Below are 23,538 nucleotides of genomic sequence, written 5' to 3'. Positions count from 1 at the left end.
TATTTTTTGTTTCTCAAAATTGACATCTTTCCAAGTGTTAAAATATGTGCTTGTAGTCTAATTAAAACACTACAAACTCTATATGAGAATATTATTGACTTTGAGCTTATAAAATGGTGTTTTTATTTTACTAAAAAAAATATTATAAAAAATAGTAAGAGTTATTAAAACATTAGTTTTCTAAAATAATATTATTTCTTTAGTAATTGGATATAAGCTAGTATAAAAACATGTATTTAGTAGACATTTCTAATTGGAAAAGTGTGAGCCCAGATGTAACTTAGCTATAAGATCATATGTTTGAAAATTTTTAATTTTTGGATAGAAATACTCAAATTTAGTCATTTTGATAAGTCGGCTTGAAAGGTTATACAGCTTTGTAATTTTACCCATAATTGATCCAAAATTTGCAATACTAAGGTCTAAGAGTATACACTTGATAGTTATAATTTAGTATCATGCATGCTTATACAATAAGCCTACTAACATAAACAGACACACATAACCCTAACTTATAAGTTTGTGTTTTCTATCTTATCAGTTCAATACTATATGTTACATACTTCTCACCATTTAGTTATATTCTTACCATCATATTTGGATAAATTTATTCCTTGATTAGGGTTCTATTCCTCATAGTAGACTAAGATACTCTTATTCTTTGTGTGCTCCTTATTAACTCACTTGTTGAATTAGCTTCTTGGATTTTTATCATTGTTGGAATTAACAAGTGGGAAGATTTACTTTTGAGGGGGGGGGTGAATCAGAAGTAACTAACTTTAACCTTTTAAAATCCTTTTAACTGATATCATCCACATGCATCTAACTCATCTAATAAACATGAAAGTAAAGACATGCATGAAAATAGATAACACACAAAATTTGGTAACCTAGAAAACCTCCAAAATGAGAAGGTAAAACTGGGGTGGGGATGACACCCACAAAATATCACTCCAAAAATGTGTAACTATTCAAGGTTACAATGTTTGACCACTTCCAATGGTCTACCCTGTGAAAGGCCTATCCTATTAAAGACTATTACACCCTATTAAAAGTGACCTAGTTAAAGGATTTAACTATCCTACTAAAAGTAGGCCTGGTTAAAGGACTTAGTACATTCACTTGGAATGCCACCTTGTTAAAGGATTTACAAATGGCTTCTAGGAAAACCTAAGTCCATAGGATTTCCATATCTAATACAATTTCTAGAAAGTATTAAAAGTTTTTGACCTAATAATTTGAAATCCTCAATTGCTAATTATAGATCCTATTTCTTCTCTAACTGCTCTGATCCTTACTTGATCTGATATATGTCACTCTTTGTAACTCTAATACTATATTCTTGATCAACTAAATTCTACAATGTTTCTCTGTTCTTCACTAAGTCTTTTCACCCTTCTACACTTCCCTATAATTTACCCATACACTTCTCTCTCACACATCCTCTATCTTGCATAATGAGGTTTTGTCCTTTTAAAGATTTTGAAGACTTAGGGTTAGGTATGAATCTACGATCAATATTAAATCTTCATTTCCTACTCATTTCTTGCACTTTTCCTATTGGTTGCATGCCTTCTCCATTTTTCTTATTGGCTGCATGTTGAATACAAAGGTAATGCAAAGGATTCAATCTTATCTTCAATATCCTTTGAGATTCATCCTGTGTCGACTTCAAAAATGGTTTGCATCTAATTTTGTGAAGGCACAAACTCATATGTTGATTCTATGTTACGTGACACCTACTATTTTCTAATGCTTGGCACATATAGGAAAACTAGCTCACTGAGCTCCTATAGCAATTCTATTTCACTTGACATCTATACTTTTCTCGGCATCTATAGTGACTCGACACTTGCTTATCACTCAGCACTTGAACTTCACTTAGCACCTAAAGATCACTCAACACCTAAAGTTCACTGGCTTGGCACACACTATAGCTCGACTTTTGTATTATACTTGACATCATCTTGAGAATTGGTTAAGTGTGTTGACACTCAAATGTCAAAATCAATCTAAGACTAACAATCTCCCCCTTTGACATGAGTGGCAAAAAAACTTAACTAAACATTGTGAATCTAATCTCTATGAGTATACTACACATTTTGTTTGGCATATGTACAAGACTTCAAAAACTTGTTCAAATTTTATACACCTCAAAATCTTGTAGCTCCCCCTAAGCTGATGTACCGATTTTGTAACCAAAAATCTTGTGTTGAATTTGTCTCATGCTGATGTATCTAATATTCTTTGCCTTGTCTGCCTTTATTCATGTGTACCCTATTTTTGCTTGTACTCTATATTTGTTCTCCTTTCACATCTTCTTGTAGTTTTTCCCCCTTTGGATATTCTTTATTACTTCCATCAAAGAATGTATTATGTAACCATTCTTATTCACATCTCCCCAAAAAATTATATCTCCCTATTCTTATTAGATGCAATAATGAATTATCTCCCCCTTTCTATTTACACATTATATCTCCCCCTTTTTGACACTTATGTCAAAGGGTCCAAAGAATGAATAGAATACTTCACCAAAAATGTTTTATTGACCTCCATAATCATCTTGAGAGAATCATCCCAATTATCTAAAGCAATCTCCAATCATTTATGTTGGATGGTTGTCTCTGTTGCAAGATGTACAAGGCCTTGTAAAATGGAAAGATTAGGGTCTTTCTTTAGAATAGTTTCTACATAGGCCATTTCTTTATGGAGTACTTCTAGATGTGGGGTGATGGAAGATTTAATTTTCATTAATTTAGCCTTAATATTGGCCTCTTCTATTGCTAATATAGCTAACTCTTTTTGTGTGTGAAGCATAGTTGCAAAATGCTTCTCACTCTAAGCTAGATCTTTGGGAAGTTGTGTGCTAGAAATCATGAGATTTTGTTCCAAGTTTAGTATCCTTTGGCTAGTTTCTTGTGTGAAATATGATGAATCACACAACTTTTTGTACAATGAGAATACATTCTCAAGTACTTTCTTCACTTGTTCAATCTTCTTAGCCAATTCTACTTGTGAAAGTGCTATTTCACTTGATATTTTCTCATTCACTTTCATCTAAAACTTCTTTTCTCACCATTCTAATAATTTAACATTAGTGTCAAGGTCTTCATTCTGTACCTAGTCCGCTATGTTGGTCAATTGCTCCATGATGGGTTGGGTTTTATCAGGTACTTGCAAGCTAAAAGCATCAAGAAATATATCTTCAATTTCCACCTGTGCTTGCTTCTACCTATACTCATTTCTGAGTATCTCTTATCTTTTCCTTCTCTCTAGTGCCTCTTACACTTCATTTATCGACTATAGGTTCATAGTTCTTGATTCATAACTAGGTATGACTATTTCTTCATCAAGTGGAGGGTCTCCAACCCTTGCAATCTTGGTGGAGCTCAAGCTTGGTGCTGAAATCTACAATGGTCCTGCATCAGTTCTTGGCTTTTGAGTAGGATTCCCTAAGGTAGGCAAGTTTTCTAATGTTTGTATCACCTCCTATTCCTTAGGGATTTTCTCCTCTTCTTTCTCCTCTTCTCTACTACCTTGATCAATAATGATGATTTGAGGAGATGCACCTTGACTTTGTGCAGTAGGAACATCTTGCCCTGTTTGTTCCTTTGTTGGCTCCTCGATAGTTGTTGTGACTATAACTATATTATCAACCTTAGCAATTTTTTCCTGTGCTTCTTTCTCTTTGGGTTGATCTATTGTAGCTGTGGGAGGTTGTTTAGGTGGTTTTTTAGTGCTTTCCTTCTCCCTCGTGATTTCTACTACAACCTTTTGCAGTTCATCCACACTCACCAAAACTGGGTTAGTACATAACTGTGATTGCATTCTAGTTTGGTGAAGGATCTTTTTGAGATCCTTTGTAGTTAAAGGATTGATGTTTTGAGATGAAGTGTTAGGAACATCCTTTACAATTACTGTATCTATAGGTGTTGTATGTGGAGGACTTGGTAGTGGTAGTTGGGTGTCTTGGACACTTTTTTTTTGGTTGTTTCTCTTTAGTTGTTGCCTCTTCACCATGTGTCTTCTCCACTATTTCATCTTCTTTTTCTTTCTCTACCTCTTCCTCTTTCTCATTCTCTTCTTCTTCATCATTTCTCCCCTCAAATGGATCTTCCTACCCTTCCTTTACTGTTGTCAATCCATATATTAATTTTCACATTTGTGTGGACTTTCGCACAACATCTTCTATTTGGTTCTACAAAATTCTAAAGGCTCTATATTTGGGTGCAAATTTGCTCCCATGTTTCTTGCAAGCCTTTGTTATTTGACCTTTTGTGAGGTCTGGCATTACATGAGCCAATGTAGACCCCCTTATTTCCTTTTCCATTTTAAGGCAATAATACCATTTATTCTCAACTAATGAGCTTAGCTCCTTAGGCATTGAGTTGTCTAGTTCAAGTGGAGTGCCCTTGAACTTAGCCATCATAGTGTAGATGGACTCTTCCACTATGTTTTGTTGTTCCTTTGAAAACTTATTAAAATCTATGGTATTTAGACTAGTCAAATCAGCATTATCTCTAATATTATTAGAAATGCTTTCCAATTTTGATGTGGTAGAACATCTTACCATTCTGAATTGTTCTTCATCAGACTCTGTTCTTTCTTCATCTAATTTAGGAAGCACTACATATTTTCTTCTTTTCTTCTACTTTGCACGTCCTTCTTATTTTGTAGCCTTTTGTTTCTCCTATTCTTTTACTACTTGAGTTGTAGCCCTAGTATCAGCCCTTGTAGTTGGCTTAGCTAGACTTGGCTTTGTAGCCTTCTTCTTTCCCTTGGGCTTTGCAGGTGGCTATTTTTGAGCTTTCCTTTTCTTTGTCTCAACCTTTGGTGCTTATTTCTCAGCACCTCTCCTCATCTGCATCCTCCCCCATTCCTTGGGTTAAAACAAGTGGTCCTTGACCTTGCTCTTCTTCATCATCCTTGACTTCTTCACCTTCTTCTTCTACTGCTTCTATAGTGCCTTCCCCAAATTTGGCTTTTAACTTCTTAACAAGTTTTTCTTTCTTTTTCAGAGTGGAGGCAGTCTTTAACTCCATATCCACTTTTGATCTCATAAATTCCAAAATGTGGTGCATCCTTATCTATCTCCTCTGCTAGTAATGCAATTATTGTTGTTGATGCTTGATCTATGTTTATTTCATACCCAAGAGATCTTATCCATCTCACTCTTGATATGGTAGCTTGAATGTATGTATAGTCTATATCTACAAGAAAACATACATCATTTACATGTTTATCCACTAATGACATTGGAATTCTTAGCCTGTACTTCATTGACTTCTTGAAGTCTTCAAAATAGCTAGTCATTAAGGTCTCAAAATTAGCTCCCATCTGCTTTATGTATTCATTGACTTCAGCTATGATATACCTATTTTTCTTCTAGGCTACTTTATCAAAAGAAGGAAATTCATTCTAAACATAATAGAATATACAAATCAAAATGGCACCAAATTTTCATTGGGCTCCCTTGGTTCTCCTTATAGCTACTAGGTTTTCATTAATCTGTTGCAGTTGCAATTCTGCAAGATCATAGGTATGATCCTTCTTCACCAATGTATAGCCTACATCCATTGCAATGCAAGGCACACTCTTAAGTCTGCTAGATTGATAGAATTTTTGTGCAATGACTCTGGCAGAAAAATCAACAAGAGGGTCTTGAATAGTATTAATTGTCATCCCTCTCTTGTTCCACTTGGCACCTGTTTTTTTCTCAATTGCCTCCTTAGAATCACTCCTAAGGGTCTTTGGCCAATCTAGGGTTGGGTACCTTATCACTCTATGAAAAATTCTCTTGATGATTTTTATTAGACCATCCTCCAACCATAAACTTCCATCATGTATTCGACTAAGCACTAATCTAATCCATTCATTTTTTAATACTGTGGGGAATTCTAGGGCATGCGTTAAACCCTTCTTCTCAACAATCAAAAATTCTTCCTTCAACACTTCATTCTCACATAATCTCTCATAGGCTTCCCTCATTTTCATGTCGTCTATGGCTCCAATCTTGCAATTGTAACATCTCCTTATATCCTGAACCATTACAACCTTAGGGGGTATGATGAATAGGACTCCAACTGGGTTGTTCTTATAAGCTACCTTTGGGATTGGGCAAAAATTAGGTTGTTTGACCTCATTTGACACTAGCTAGACTTCAAAAGGTTCCTTCTCCTGAGTTTTCCTAGAGCTAGAAGCCATTCTTGCAACCTAGGGTTTGTGCGCAAAGAAAATATTAAATTGCATAACTCGGCACAAACGTAAATACCTTTACATTGATGAGATTGTTCTATTGAAATCTACTTATATGCTAGATTTTCTACTTTGAACTCACTCTGTTCTCTTTCTCATCTTTTCTCTTTATTTGTGATGAGGAAAAATGAATGAAAATGTGGTAATGTACCCTATTTTCATTGCATATAATGCTTACTGCATTTACAGCTGTCCACTCAACTTCTGAAGGATTCTACATTACTCGACTTCCATTGCCTTTTCAACACTCAGCTTCCATAGGAGTATCCTTTACTCGGCTTCAAGTGAATATTTCTCTTTACTCAGCTTCCATAGCCAACTTGGCTTCAACTAATTATTCAGCTTCTTCTATTTTGACAATCAACTCAGCTTGTACTAGAATTTTGCTTGGCATCTGAGGGCAACTCGAGAACACTTGCAAAATCTTGAAAGTTTAACTTTGCATCTTTGTTCATGCTAATCTCTTCTTTTCAGTGCTTACTTGTCTAGGAATTGATGTATGATAAAGCTTTGTGAATCAGTCCCTCATGCCTTCTCTTGCTTAGTTTGATGAAGTGTGACTACTTGACCTATTAGGTGAAGTGATCCCTTCATTTGATGTGCTACACCCATCTTTCTTCTTCCATGTCTTATTCATTTCTCCTTTGATGTGCTCAACATCTACCTTCTCTTTACCTTTGTTGTTCTTTGGATTGGATGCATTTGACCTTGTTGGGAAATTCCTGCTAATATAACCAATCTTCAAGCAATTGAAACATGTGGTTTGGCTCAACCATCTGTTGTAGTTTCCTCTGAAATGTGTTCTTATGCAATTTCAATAATGTGTCCATATTCCTAACAGTAATGATAGTTATATCTAGTGTTGTAATCCCAATTGCAGTGATGTCCATTATTTCCTCTAGCTAACTGATTAGGTGCCCACATAGGCTTTGATCTGCACTCAAAAGCTCTATGTCCATACTTCTTACAATTGTAGCAATGGCCTTCAAATTTTCATGTTTTGATAGTTCTAGTCTTGCAGTCATGTGCTTGATGTCCTTGCTTTTTGGACTTATGACAATGACTCACATTCTTAGGTTTGTCATGCTAATGGGAATTCTTACTCCTATATACATTAGAGGTATGTCCCATTTTACCACAGAAATCACAAGTAGGTCTAGTGTTCTTACCATTGTTACTCCTTTCTTCTACAGTTTTGGATGATTCTCCTTGTTTAGTGCTAATGTATCCTAGTCCTAAAGTATCATTGCTAGCCCTTGGTGATTTTAGTAGTTGCTCAAAGTACTTGATGGCCTCATTAGGTTTGTTGAAGCTCTCTACAATCTCCTTTTCTCTTTTTAGGTCATTTTGCAATTGTTCTTTTTGTATCTCCAGTGCAGAGATCTCAATGTCCTTAACATTTAGTTCATGATGCTCATTCATCATCTGACTTAGGGTGTCCAGCTGCATGTTTTAAATTCTTGCTAGCTCAATTGACTTTTCTTCCAGTCTATTGGCAAGGCTTGTCTTGTCTTCTTCTAGCATAGCCTTGTCTTCAATGGCTCTTTTCTTCAATTTAGTCACTTCACAAAGCATCATGGCTTGTGATTCTTGTTTAAGATTGAGTGCTCTAATTTCTTTTGCTTGAGCTCTATTCTTCTCCATCAGGTTTGCTATTACTACATCAAATTCTTTGGAATCTCCATTTGAAAATAGATTTGTGGTGTCAATCTCCTTGTATTGTGTATCATTCTCAGCTATGGCAATCTCTCTTCTTCTCTTTAAGGATTTTCTCAATTCTCCTCTAGCTTCTTTTAGTGCATGTAAGGCAAGTTGTATATCAATTACTTGATACTCTATCATCTTCCCAAGTTTGTAGACTTCCATTTCCAAATCTTTTCTCCAAGCTGTAAGGCTCCTTCTTGTGAGAACCTAGCTCTAATACAAATTGTTGGAAATAACAAGTGGGAAGATTTACTTCTAAGAGGGGGGTGAGTCAAAAGTAACTAACTTTGACCTTTTCAAATCCTTTTAACTGATATCATCCACATGCATCTAACTCATCTAATAAACATGAAAGTAAAGACATGCATGAAAATAGATAACACACAAAATTTGGTAACCTAGAAACCCTCCAAAATGAGAAGGTAAAACTGGGGTGGGGATGACACTCACAAAATATCACTATAGCAATGTGTAACTATTCAAGGTTATAATATTTGACCACTTCCAATGGCCTGCCCTATGAAAGGCCTATCATGTTAAAGACTATTACACCCTGTTAAAAGTGACCTGGTTAAAGGATTTAACTACCCTACTAAAAGTAGGCCTAGTTAAAGGACTTTAGTACATTCACTTGGAATGCCACCCTGTTAAAGGATTTACAAATGGCTACTAGGCCAACCTAAGTCCATAGGATTTCCATATCTAATACAATTGCTAGAAAGTATTAGAAGTTTTAGACTTGATATTTTGGAATCCTCAATTGCTGATTATAGATCCTAGTTCTACTCTGACTACTATGATCCTTACTTGATTTGATATATGTCACTCTATGTAACTCTGATACTCTATTCTTGATCAATTGGATTCTGCAATGTTGCTTTGTTCTTCACTAAGTATTTTCACCCTTCTACACTTCACTATAATTTACCATACACTTCTCTCTCGCACATCCTCTATCTTGCATAATGATTTTTTGTCCTCTTTTTAAAAATTTCAAAGACTTAGGGCTAGGTATGAATCTAAGATCAATATTAAATCTTCATTTCCTGCTCATTTCTTGCACTTTTCCTATTGGTTGCATGCCTTCTCCATTTTTCTTATTGGTTGTATGTTGATTACATAGGTAATACAAAGGATTTGATCTTATCTTCAAGATCCTTCGAGACTCATATGTTGATTTTTTGTTACTCAACACTTACTAGTTGCTGATGCTTGGCACATATAGGAAAATTGGCTCACTCGGCTCCTATAGAAATTTTGTTTCACTTGGCATCTATACTCTACTTGGCATCTATAGTGACTCAACACTTGCTTATCACTTGGCACTTGAACTTCACTCGACACCTAAAGTTCACTAGCTTGGCACACACTATAGCTCGACTTCTATATTATACTCAAAAACATCTTGAGAATTGGTTAAGTGTGTTGACACTCAAATGTCAAAACTAATCTGAGACTAACAATCATATCATTTGAGGTTCCCAAAGGTTACTTGTAAATTTAAATTGAGTTATAGTTTTCTTTCCAAATATTACTGAAATAATACATTTTAACCTGTAATAGGTCAAAGGTATCCCAATAGCTTAATAACAATGCAAAGTTTTAGAGTGTTACATTCCTATTCACTCACCATTTATTTTTAATCTATACAGTATTTTAATCCTAAGGTATAAAATTAAATTATGAAGATCATAAGTTTCCTATACTTACATTCTAATGTCTAAATCAGTACTAGTCTACTTGATCACTTCCATACTTGATATGAACTACAATACTTCCACAAGTGATATGGTCAGGCATAATCTGACTTCTACTAAAGATGATGAGAAACACTTTCTCTTTAATTACTAGGTTATTTTCTCATTTCCAATCACATGATTGAAAAACATTTTAGGGTCCTTAACTTAGTTTTCATCCAAGGTGATAGTGTTCAATATAATTTTCAAATGCTTTATGAGATCATAATCTTCCTTAATACAAATACAACATTTTTGCATCTAATCATTTGTTTGAAGTCCTTAAGATTGGTTTATTTGTTATGGTTGACCGTTTAAAATTGTTAATACCAATTTCATGTTTTTCTTAGGCTTACTCATTAGTACCATTGTTTAGAATGAATAAATTAGCTTATTGAGATTGTAGAATGAGAAATTTCTACTTCGTATAGTAACATTTATACTTCTACTTTTAACATGGACCCATTGTTACCCAAGTGTTACAAACCTAAACTCTGATACCAAAATGGCATGCCCAAAAATCAGGGAAAAATACATCAAGAATTTTATTTTTTTAAAGGGTAATAATAATAACAACTATGTTTAAACACATAGTACCATTTAAGTTACGAGAAGATGATGACAAAGTAGTGATGAGTTCAACTCTCAAGATTACTTGGATTAATTTACTAGAACATACTTAACTATTCATACTTCTAGTGAATTTATGAACTTGTCTTCATATTTCCAATGATTCATATGAGGGTAAGTATTAAATGATATTATTGCAACAAACATCAAATCATTATATGTAAGATAGTTAGAATTATCATAATGTCCTCTACATGGTTTCAAGCAATAACCATGACAATTTCTCATAATGTCAACTTGTTGTGCTCATATATCTATTCAAATCTCCTATAAAGGATTTGACAAATAAATTCATATTTAAATAAGTACATATGAGGAGAGGTCTTACATAAAAGTGAAAGGTCTCTCTCAATGACTAGTAAAAATGTAGTCTTTTAAGAAATCTAGATATGGTGTTTGAAGTTGCTTGATATAGTGTTGGTTTTGTTTCCTTCAAATTTCAAAAAGCTTATAGATTAAGGAGCTTTGGTGGAATGGTTTTGTTGTGGTTACACAACATATGCCCCATTTTTTATTGAAATGGGGACTCCCTACTTTATTTTTTGATTTTTTGAATCCCTAGTCTAGGATCCAACTCTTTTTGAGGTCTTATCTAGTGCCCTAGTTCATGTCTAGATCCTGAGTAAAAAGCCCAATTTTTTAGAAACAAGGTTCTAGGATAAAATAAGTCTTTTGAAAAAACAAAAGGCACACCAGCACACCTAATTAGGTGTGTTGATGCACCAAATGCTAAGGAAGAAGGTTTTTGTTTCAGTGTGCACTAGCACAATTGTGGACCTTCACAACACCCAAGTGAGTCAAGGTCTATATAACCCTGACCCCCTCCCCTCTAGCTTCTCACTTATCATATATCTTCTCTGAGACCTTCTTACCGTAGCTACATAGACTCCTAGGTGTGCTTCCTACCATCTTTTCCTGTAAAGATAGATATAACACAAACATTTATAAACTCGAAGGTGTGTAGTAGTGCACCTAATTAGGTGTGCTATTGCGCACCTTCACAAACATAAAATTTTGTAAAAAAACATAAAGAACACATTCAAAAAATTAGGTGCACTTGATGCACACCTATTTTATTGCTTAAAGAAACTTTAAAAGGTCTTCACCCTCAAACACAAAGGGCCATCGAGTGAGAATGAGGTGTGCATCAGTGCACCCCATGAAGTGTGCTGATGTTCACCTCATAATTGGGATTTTTCTTAGAAATTTGGTACACTAGGTGCACCTAATAGGTGTGCTAGGTGTGCCAATTTTCTTTTTTGCATTTCAGTGCCTTTTAGTATAGGTTTTAGATGGTTTTCAAGCGGTCCTAGTTTTCAAATTTTTCTCATATCAGTACTAGGGTGTGATTGATTTATTTTTATTCAATTTCATGCTACTGGACATCTTATTGTGCAGATACAATGGCATCTTCATCATCCTCCCTTGGCAAGAAAATGGCACCAAAACTAGTATTGTTCAAGTTCCAAAGCATTCCTACAAAATCACGGTTCCAAGATCACAACTCAAAGATTTGAGATACGGATTTGGGTCACATGGATTTGGGAGAATTTTTAAATATTTTCAAAAAACCAACTGAAAGGTCCCAAATGATATATACATTAATTAGATCAAGGCTCATTAATGCTTCATCACACTTGGTGTCAATACAGTCTTCAAAACTAATCATGACACTTGCAAAACATTTTGTTCCCAGGGAGAGGGTAGTCAAGAGTATTACGGGAGAGATCATCCTCAATCTATGACCCAAGAACATAGAGAAAGTTTTCCATCTCCCAAGGGCGGACCAATTCATTAGACTAACCTATGAGCAAGAGGAGAGATGGTATCTAGAACATATTGACGAGGCTTCTGAGATCATCCAATCTACCTACCTCATAGAGAAGCCTCATTTGGGAAAGAAAATGAGCAAAGTAGACATGACAAGAGGATACATGAAGGAGGATACTAGATACTCAATTATACTCTTGAGTAGAGTTATGGGTTTTTCGACAACCGAACACCTAAACATTTTCATGGTGCATTTTATTGAGACAATAAAGAAAGCTGAGATGCCACTGGATTGGGCGACTACTCTCAGTCAAAATTTGGGTGAGCAGTTGGTGGTGACAAAGAACAATAGAAAAATCTACATGACATCATACTTGGTGTACTTGTTAGCCACAAGGGTGACAAATTATCCAGGGCTTTACAAGAGGGGTAGCATGCAGGATGCCAATGCATGGCCATATATTGTATACCCTCAGCTAGTGAAGAAAAGGCTTTTAGAGCAAAGCAAAGAATATAGAAACAATGCTTTCATCTTTTCCATAATTTGGTTTATAGAAGGAGATTATGCAAAAATAATATCACAGGCGACAGCTACACAAATATCCTTAGTCGAAGCTTATTATATCTAGTTCCATATTTTCACATATCTAAGGGTAGCAGGAACAACTCTCAACCCTAAGAAGCTCCCTAGGTATCCCAGAAACAGGATTATTCTCTTGGAGATCTCTTGAAAACTCTTGTCTACATATGATAGAGTTAGAAAACAACATAAAACATGTTGGACTTGGCCTATGACTATAGGACCTTTTTAGGTAGACCAGAGGCAAGATATCCCCTCTTTTGAATGTGAATAGGATCAGTATCCATTGGAAGAATATAATTATCCTCGACCTTATTTTGATAATATTGGGCGAGTTCAGTACTTAGCGAGAAAGACATTTCAACATGAAGAATCCATTGAAGATCATTGGCTGAATGCAACAAATGACTACGATGTCCATATAAGGGATTTTTGTAGGATGACCTTGTATCTGGTAGACAAGGCCTTGAAGATAAAGATTTCATTGAAGATTGTGCAGCAAGACATGGAGGAGTTGCTTGATCCTTTATTTAATAGGGATAATATTGGTGAATGGCCTATTATGAATGCCAAGGTTGATAGGGACGAAAAATCAGACATCAACCATAGGGTGAGGCATGTTGTCAAATTGACGTAGGATTGTATCAAGAAACCATTCAAACATGATCCAATTCCTAAGATTGCGATCTTACATACACAAGCCCATCCAACCAAAGGTAGAGGGAAAAAGGTCATTGTCCCTACATTTATAGCTTAATCACCAACAAGGCAAGAAACGATGCATCAACTTGATAGGTTGGTTGGTTATTATCAAGCTCAAAAGGTGAAAGGTAAGGGCAAGAGAAAGAGGAATTCTCCACAATGAGGTAAATCAAAAGAGGGAGAAATTATGGCACCTCCACAACAAGGAGAGGAAAATATAAGGGCCAAAAAATATAGAAGGTGCACAAGCCCAAGGTGATCCCCAACTTCTTCTAGTTTCCCAAGTGCCACTTGAACTAGAAATAGAAAATGAGGTACAAGAGGTTTCCCTGCCTCGATGAAAAAAGAAAGCCTCCCCCTCCACACCAAAAAGAAGGAAGATTAAGACTTCAGTAAAGAGGAGACAAAAGGTGATCAAGAAATTCATTCCTTTTCCATCTATCCCTAAAACCATTCTAGAAGAGGCAAAAGAAGAGGGTGATGAGGAGGAAGAGGACAATCTACCTTTGAGTCAGAGGACTCGACTAGCCAGAGCCATAGAGCAAGAACAAAGGAGAAGTTCCATGATCACACCACCGTCTATCCCTGATGAACCCATGAAAACCACTACATCAAAGGATAAAATTCAATAGTGGATAGATGAGCAAGATGTGGAGGGCATTGATGTCTTTCAGATGTCAAATTTTGACTTTATGCCCGTGGGTATCGAGTTGGTTGGAAACAAGATCAGAGATATGCCAACTAATCAACCTCAACAAGAGGATTGGAATCATATGCCCCCTAAACCACAAGGACCTAAGACAGTTTTAGAATCCCAATTACTAGTCACATTTTGTGTAGACAAGGGATCAGCTACCCCTCTTCCTCTAGGTACAAAAGCTGAACAAGTCCAAACGAAGCATGAAGAAGAACCACAATAAGTATCCACTGATGAAGTGTCTGAAGAGGGAAAGATAATTAAACAACCTCAGCAAACTTCCCAAGACACAAAGGTGAGAACTGTGGGCTCCATAGATATGGAGACTCCTATCACAAATCTACTGCAAATGGAGAAGACTCTAGAAAGGAGTGATAAGGGGAAGGGTATAGCTGATAAAACTCCTTCATCCTCTAGAGGTAAGTCCCCAGTACAACATGTTCCAAGATGGCTTAGAAAAGAAGTGATTAGAAACAAGAAGCAACAGTTCACCACTGAAGAGGATGATATAATGGAATAGAAAGAAGTTTTGACGAGGCTTGATTCACCGCCAAAGGATGCACAAGCATTGGCCTTTGTTACGAGTGATCATAATCAGGATCTTTTCACTCATGTAGCTATCCCTCCTCTGCAATCAAATGTAGAAGAACTGACTCCATGGGATTATCAGACCCAGTAGGTCATGCTTAGAAAGCCAACCTTAGAAACTGAAAAGCTAATGGTTATCACGGGCATGAAGGAGGTGTTTAGGAGCCTAGAATAGGATGGGGCAGAATTGATAACACTTTGGCGACAAAATAAAATCCTAAAAGGATATTTGAGTGAAGTTGGTGGCACCTTGGATCCTACAGAAACTCTAAATGCAGAAATTCAGAGAAGGGATAGGGGTGTAGTGCAATTGGAATCATTTTTGAATGCCTATCAGCAATGGCAAGAAATTTTTGAGGAAAAAGGTGTACTAATTATTTAGGGAAATCTCAAATTATTACATGTTCTATAGGAGAAAGTAGATAAGATAGTAGCAATTTTTAATCAAGATTTTGGTTTAATGGATGAAGTGCATACCTAGGGGAAAGATTTACAGGCATTACAAGAAATCAAAGGCCAAAGGTGTTGGATGCTCATGGATGTATATACAGTGGAGGAACTAGATTTAATAGATGATTGGATTGAGAAGATTGCGGATGGAAATAAAGTAATGCATTCATTATAGGCGAAGATTCATAGGCTCAAGGACCAAGCCCAAGAGCAAATTTTGGAAGCTGAGAAGCATTATAGTGATGCATGTCTGGACATTTTTGAGGATGATGTAGGGGAAAAGCTAATACCTATAGCGGTAATGGTTGAGAAATTTTAGAAAACTTTTGATGAAGTTTCTAATGATGAGGATATCTTGCAGGCATTTAGAACGGAAGAAGCTTTATTGGAGCTTGATACAAAACTCAGGGATTTTGCAGAAACCCATATAGAAGTGGATAATTACATGCAGAAAGTAAAGGATAAATATAATGCCTTAGATTTACCAGATGCAGCTCAGGTCACTAAGATAATAGAGAAATTTAAAGGCAAATATCCAGACATAGCTTTGATATAAAGGGGAACAAAACCTAGATGCCAAAATTCCAATTTTGACACTTATTGAAATTTTACAATTTTGGAGCCTAATTTTTGAGGTGCTTTTTGAAAAGTGTTTTGGAATATTTTGAAGAATTCAAAGGTGCATTGATAGTTAACTGCCAGTTCCAAAATTTGAGCTTTCAATGCATCAAAAATGCATTCTGACAGCAATTTAACTCTGACAAATGCCTAGTGAAAATGGAGCTTCTATTTTTAACACTTTCAGAGACACCTACATCAACTAAAGGCCCTCTTCTTCTTATTTTCCTCATTTTTTTTGTTTTATGACATGTAAAGGCTCATGCATCCAATTAATGATATAAAAATGGATGAAGTCCTAGTTAAATAGATAGTTTGTATATAAATAGATTTGTTTTATTAGTTTAAAGCATATGATTGCATAAAGATATCTCTCACTCTCAACAAAAATTGAGAAGAAGATTTCTTATAAATACTGGATTGTAATATATAATCAAGGCTACCATTATTTTTCAATAATATATGCTTTTGGTGCTCGCATTTGGAGTGTAGTGATTCTTGCCTAAGTGTGTTATATTTTGTGGATGTATGTTCATGGAATGTAATTGAGCCAAAAGCTTATTGGATTATTTCTGGTTGTGCAATCCTTTAACTCTAGTGTTTGCTATGATTTTTACAAATTTTGTTGATGTATCTAGTTTGAGAAGAGATCACCCATTTTGTTCCTTCATAGCTTTTTGTCTCGCATGAGTACACTTTCCATGCCTTTGCAATTTGATGAAAAGTGAAACATCATACGGTTATTGAATTCCCCACCAACGATTGCATCTGTGGAATTAAGGAATTGCTACTCCTACTTCCATTAGTTACCTACCGATCTTTTCGAAAGCTTAATTCACAGATGCATTATTTCTGTAGTTTATGTCCATTGGGATTTACTTTTCATGTTATTTGCTTAAACTTCTTGTCACCCTATCTTTATTATTTCCTTTACTAACCCCTTTGTTAGATTAGGAATTCATATAGTTGCATTGTTAGATTGCATTCATCATAAAATAGAAAATACAAAAACATAGTTCTTTTTGGTGTGTTTTATTCTTTTGAAGCAGCGAACAAATTTTACATCTTATCCAAAGTCATGCGAACCAACAAAGGCCTCCTTCTGAACACTCACATTTATCTTCAACTGAGTAGATTCCAATAGGTTTCCAGATCACATGAAACCTTGGAATTGATCCCCAAGATTGACTTTTCAAGAGAGGAGTTCGAAAGGATTCCTATAGTTAAGCATCATGCAAAATGATAGCTCAACGGGTTTCTATATTCCCACCTTTTGGTCTTCATCTCTTATCAAATCAACATCATTACAAAGAAAAAAATAGTTCTTTCTTAAAGACAATATTTGGCATGGATGAATCCAAAAGAATAGAATGGTTAATTGACTTTTTACAATAGCCTAGAAGAGAAGAGTGGTGTGTGTTTCTATGTGGATTATATATTGTATTCATTTATTCATAGGTTATGTAGGTTGTTATGCCACTCCAAAATTGGCTTTAATTGTCATTGTTGGACCATGATACCCTATTTTTCCTAAGACTTTAAACCTTGTATTTATTTTAGTATAGTTAACTAGTAGGAAGCAACCTCTTTTTTAAAATTTGGTTAACTAAAAGGGATCAACTCTCATGAATGCAATTTATCGAGAAAAAATATATTCTTAGACTATAGCACATAAGTTTGAAATAACTTGAAAAAGATTATTAATTATTTTTTAATAAATAAAATCAAAGGTGTTAAGTATAATATGACTTTGCAAATAATTAAATGAAAAATGAAAATAATAATTTAGAATAACAAGAATTCAAATGGTAGTTTAAATATAAAATGCATTTACCTATAACTCATTTCTAATTGAAAATTTTGACATCATATATTTAAAATATATTCAATCTTCTAATATCAACTCAAAATCAATGTTTAGTTTCTCTTACAATTGGTAATTACCTATAGATTTTAATGAATTTAATTAAACTTTGGTGCTATTAGAATAATTGTGTGGTTATTTAATTAATTATTTGCATGAGTTTATAAAATATTATTAAAATAATTGGGTACTTCATACAGTAGTTTAACCTAATTTGTGTTAGAAGGGCACAGACAAACTATTTATATAGAAAACCAAAGGTGTGTCCATAGGGGCTCTCCCTTGATCACTCCCAAAATAGATTATCATCAGCCTGGTATGATGAACAAAAATGAGTTATGTGTCATCCATTCATTTCAAATTCTTCTCATGTAATGTAGGGTCCTCTTTGGTGTATATTACAACCAATGACGTTAAGTGTGTATATTGCACTATCACGTTAAGTGTGTATATTGCACTATCATATGAATCGTAGCAAAAGCATAATAAATAGTTTATGTAAGAATCCTTTCCTAATATGATAAGATAATTTAAATTTGTGTTGATAGAATTTCGTCAAATAGTTGGTGTGCAAACAAAGGGTCTCAAGAAAGTACCACTATAACATCATTTTTTACCTAAATGTTGTGAGCTAGTTGGATTATAAATGAAATAACGACTTCCAAATCAGACATAATTACATGGCATAATAACACAACTTGAACTATTAATTCATAACAGAATAGCAACTACCATCTGTTGATTAAAGCACACTGACTAGACTCTCAAATCATGTGGAGATTAACTTAAAACAATGACAACTATATATGCAAGTGAGATATGGTAGTGCAGACCCATTTACAGACAAGAGTGGATGCTACTATAATGTTTTGGGTTTGTTATTACACTTATTCCATGCTCATGACCAGTCAACATTTATTGTTGTAAGTTGCATTGGAGGATACCGTAGTAGAAGTCAATTCTGAGTCATCGTACTTTTTCAATGCACATTTCTAGATGCCCAGACTTCTATGCCCTATGTGCTCCTTCTAAATGCTCACCTCAACTGTTGTAACCGTAGAGCATGGCTTTCCTTCATTCCTCACATGTCTGAACACACATATCTCTACAATATCAATGCCAACTCCCGCAACCTGTCTAAGGATCATGTGGCTACCAATCCAAGTGTCTTCCCTATTCGATAAGGCTCCTATTCTCACTAAAGGTTACTACAGTGTATATTAGGATGTTGACATATTTTTGTCTTTTTTAATTTACCATACTGCATTCACAATAACTCCCGCAAGCACTACTATTAATCACTCAGTTGTACCTATTCATATGTTGAGTCTTCAATCTTGTTCGAACATGCTAAAAAAGTGCTCAACCAATTATTTCCAAAAGATGATTCTCCGAGAAATCACTAGGGCTACATCCAATTCTTTCTCCTTGTTGTTAAGGATTTATGTCCTTACAATAGCCAACCACATTCAAGCAAAGGCCTTTCCAAAATAATATTTTAATATATTTCTTTTCATGGTCCCAATCCAAATGCAAATGCTTTCTTTTATAACCTTAAAATGAAGAGAGATATGAACAACTTAGCAATGTGGGATAAAAGACAATTTCATCTTTTAGTCACTTAAGTGACTTATAACTTTATAACATTAAAATATTTAAATAAATCACTTAAGTCACTTGAACTCTAATATCTTTTGAAATACTTGTTTGATTACCATGTAGTCTAAAATAGGAATTTCTCCTCATAATTCTCCATGTGACTAAATACACTTTCTAAAAATAGAAAAGGTCCATCTCTATTACTCCTAAAATACTATACATTCTAAGTATGGCAAATGGAGTCCAAATGACATTGAACGAAGGCCAAATTCATAAATTGCTAAATGTTGAAGAAGAATCAATCCTCAGAAGACCTTCCAACCATCTTCGTTAGCCTACGAGTATCCAATATTAGGATAATCCCTGAAATTTGGATGCTAGTAACCAATGGGAACATTACAGTCCTCCCTTCCTGAGATTGCTTGCCCTCAAGCAATCCGGCAATCACAGTGAACTCCAACCTCCACCTGGATCCCAAATGAAGTAGTATGTGACACCCCTATTGACAGTGAACCAACAACATACCACTAACATCATCAGGACCAACAACATAACTTACAATATAGCACTCAAAACTTGTTCTAATGATGTAGGAGGTAGAATATCACCAAAAGAATCCCCCATAAGAAATATCTTCATCTTGGTCCCCACCCATATATTATAAACTAGACTGGAATTCAGATCAACAATCCCTTGAAGAGATGTAGCTACAGGAGAACCATATGCACTCATGCCAACTGTATCAATTATAGGTGTAGCCATGTCAAAATCTGTGGACACAAGAATGTTACTAACTGCCACAACAAAAAACTAAACCATTACATATGGTGAAAACCAAGCCCAACTCCACTCAGGTGAGTGATCAATATCAACCTCAAACAATGGATTGTCATAAGACATTGTTGCATCCATGTCAAATGTAGGACTATTCATGAAGTGAACATCTGCACTTTGTTGATAGTTAGTATAACATGACTCTATCACTACATTGCTCACCTCATCAACAATAACAAGTGTACTACCATCAAAGCACACATATACAACTACTTGCATACTGCTAAACTCGTAATTGGATGGCTAAACTAGCATAGAAGACGTGGTTGTTGATATGACATTATCCTCAAATGCTCCTACTCCCTTTATCATTGCATTGCCATCAAATACATGATCTGGGTAACTCATGCCAAAAAATGCATCACCTAACTTAACCTGACATAAATTCTCATCACATTCCACCTCAATTGTGCTCAACTCATCCAATGTCTCATAAGAAATGTTCTCCAAATCTAAAGCCACAATTGTATCATCACCTTCCACTCTTAGTAAAAGCGATATCATTCTATTCTCAAATCTTGGCTTTGAAATCAGTTGGGTCATCCATTTGTGATTTTGATTCATCTCATTCACTAGCACATCCAACTGTTTCACAATACCCTGTATCACAAAATCTCCCTCCATTAACGGAGAAGTATGTCCTCTGCGGGTGTAATGAATACCAAACCTTTGTTACCATCCATAACATTGAAAACCAAGTGCTCCACCTATGGGTCAAAAGAAAAATGATGAGAATTCTTCATAGTGTAATTTCAATGAAAACTCCCAATCTTTATCAAGGGCTTATCATCATCAAACTAGAAATCAGAAGATGGCTCCAATCTTTGACTCTGAACTATGGGTCGGGTAGGATCTTGGGAAACCCTCTCAACAAGCTTAACCACAAAATCCCTATTGGGAAGCATTGTAGCCAAGGTCTCTGCAATCTTCCTCACCAATTGTTGAATAGCTTGAGAGCACCCTCAGATATATTATATGAAACCTCCCGCAAATCTGAGCTCTCAAGTAAAAACTCTATGAATGATTCAGTACAATAGAAATTATATGTGGAAGCATCAATCATCTCCCCTACAATCTACAATTGATCTTTCTAAAAATTTAACAATGCCAACTATCCAATGCTACCAACTATATGAAAAGAAGAAATAGATTCACCTCCAGTAGAAGGAAGCAAATCACCATGAGAGCATGTCTCCCCTAATGCTCTTGCATCCTTTGTACATACTACATTCATATCCTAGATGAATGTGTTTTCCATGTCATCACATCCCTCATCCTCAACCGTAGAAGAAAACTCGCCACCAATCATACTGTTTAACTGAATAGGGTCTAGGACTGGGGTTGACTATACCTGTTCTAACTCCACGGTAACCTCACCCAACTATGATTGTGACTCTTGAAGAGACAACTGAGTACACTGAAGAGAGTCCACCATCACCTCAAGCTCCCAAGTGAGCTCAACCACCTCCTCTCTATCCCTAACAATGCCTCATAGTAGGTGCTACCCCACTCCATAAGGTAATCTCTGTCATCAACTAACTAACAATAACTATGCTTCAAGATCCTAACAACCTCTTGAAGCACATGAACCTTTGCTAGGGAAAGACTACTATCACCATGCTCATTTAACACTAGGGCACCTCAACCAAATGTAGCTATCATATGTTGAATAACATCATAATGATCAAGAGATGAATAAATGTCACTATCACTCACCTTCAGCTATAAGTCACATGATGCCTTTTTAACCCTTAAATTCTATGTAAACTTTGTGTCTCACTAACTGCACTGTGATAGGAAACTGAATCAGAATTGTCCACCACAAGATCACTCATACATGTGCTATCATCCTTGCGCAACTCTGCATCTAAGATACAACTATTATGTACCTCAAACAACTCCTCTTAATAAATAGAAGCCCTTGCAATCTCAATCTCCCCACATGTCTTAGTTCCCACCTCAATAGTAAGATATTGTAAGCATTGGTCCTGAGACTCATCCAAAGTCTCATAAGAGTCATCACCCAATATCTGACAAGGGGTATCATACCTAATACAAATCATAGCATCATCCAAAAAATCACCACAGATGTCCACACTATCTACATCCCCATCACCTAATAGAGTCTCCACTATCGTCACCTGATTCTATACACATGACTCTATGCCAAGTTGTGAATCAATAATGCTAGAGCATGAACCCACATCAATTGACTTCGCTATAACACCCAAATCACTGGTATCACAGCTGGGTGACTCCAGACATGCATCAGTCTCACCTGAGGAAGCAACTACCTCCTGCACTAGAGTAACACTATGACAACTCGCATACAAATCTCCAATAATAATTCCCTCCTCAAGAGAGCCTAAAGTATCACTAGTAACAACTACATCAACTATCTTTGCACTAACTGCAACAACTCTGGGGGCCTCAATGTGATGAAGCTTAGTGTCACTATCCACCAAGGGTACTAACACATCTACTGATCTTTGTGAAATGGGTCCATCATCAACACTGCATATAGGACTAGCAGGTGTCATACTAAATACAAGTACATTTGCATCATGGACACCAATCGAGGAAAACTCAAGCTTCCTTCCCTACAAACATGATATCAGCCTTCTAAAGGCAAAAACTATATACCTCGCTTCCCTCTCAACTATCTCTGGATCCGAAAAACTCTCCATCAACATATGTTGATGAAGCTTAAGTTTTTTCGTACTCTCCTGCAAAGCATTCATTTTCATGCTAAATTCCTCATTACTCCATCGACTTCTAGAACTACCAGTCCTCCATGTTTGTCCATAGGAAACAAAAAACTAGAGTGTTGGTCACTCCAAATGCAATAGTAAACTAAAAATAAAAATAACTTTCCTACCCCACTACACCCAACTCGTGCCACAAGCAAATTGTAACCACACACTACTTCAGTAGAGAAATATTAAAATGTACTCCCCATCAATTTAAACTTCATTCACAATAGTTAAAAATTTTCCCTTCCAATTCTTCATAGAATATTAAGTTTGCCACTTACAATATATTCACCATAGTTAAGTCTTCAATATATTTTTCGATATCAAGTGTGACGGAAGTGATTAAGATCAATGTTGCCTATTTTAAAAGCACTAAACTCCAGTGCTAAGTCATTCCCTTTCCAACAAATAAGCTCTTTGTGTAGAAGAACGAGCAGCAATATTAACAATATAGCTTGTTTTTCTCCAACTTTGATAATAAAAAAATTAGAGCTGCAAATATTTGTCTTAGATAAAATTTTTGATGAAACCCTTGCCAAAGTATATCATAGCAGTTCACGCCAAGGTGCATGTCTCAAAAATAAATAATCTTTTCAGGATGACTACTAAATTCTTTCTTTTTTAATAGACTTCATGGGATGGCAGGATGTTTTGGCTCTGATACCACTATAAGAATCCTTGCCTAATCTGATAAGATGATTTAAATTTGTCCTGATGGAATTTTGTCAAACAGTTGGTGTGCAAATAGAGAGTCTCAA

At 35.5% G+C, this 23,538-nt stretch overlaps 1 pseudogene; it reads left to right on the top strand.

Annotated features, from left to right (window-relative positions):
* Positions 1 to 15,668, top strand: part of LOC149555513 (protein argonaute 10-like) — a 42,633-nt pseudogene extending 26,965 nt beyond the window's left edge.
* The last annotated feature ends 7,870 nt before the right edge of the window (positions 15,669 to 23,538 follow it).

This window comes from Cupressus sempervirens, chromosome 5 (assembly GCF_028749045.1).
Source record: "Cupressus sempervirens isolate cs-2001-9-10 chromosome 5, ASM2874904v1, whole genome shotgun sequence".
In the NCBI taxonomy this organism is placed as follows: Eukaryota; Viridiplantae; Streptophyta; class Pinopsida; order Cupressales; family Cupressaceae; genus Cupressus; species Cupressus sempervirens.
The sequence above is the reverse complement of the archived record's forward strand: the minus strand, read 5'-3'. Positions and strand labels throughout refer to the sequence as shown.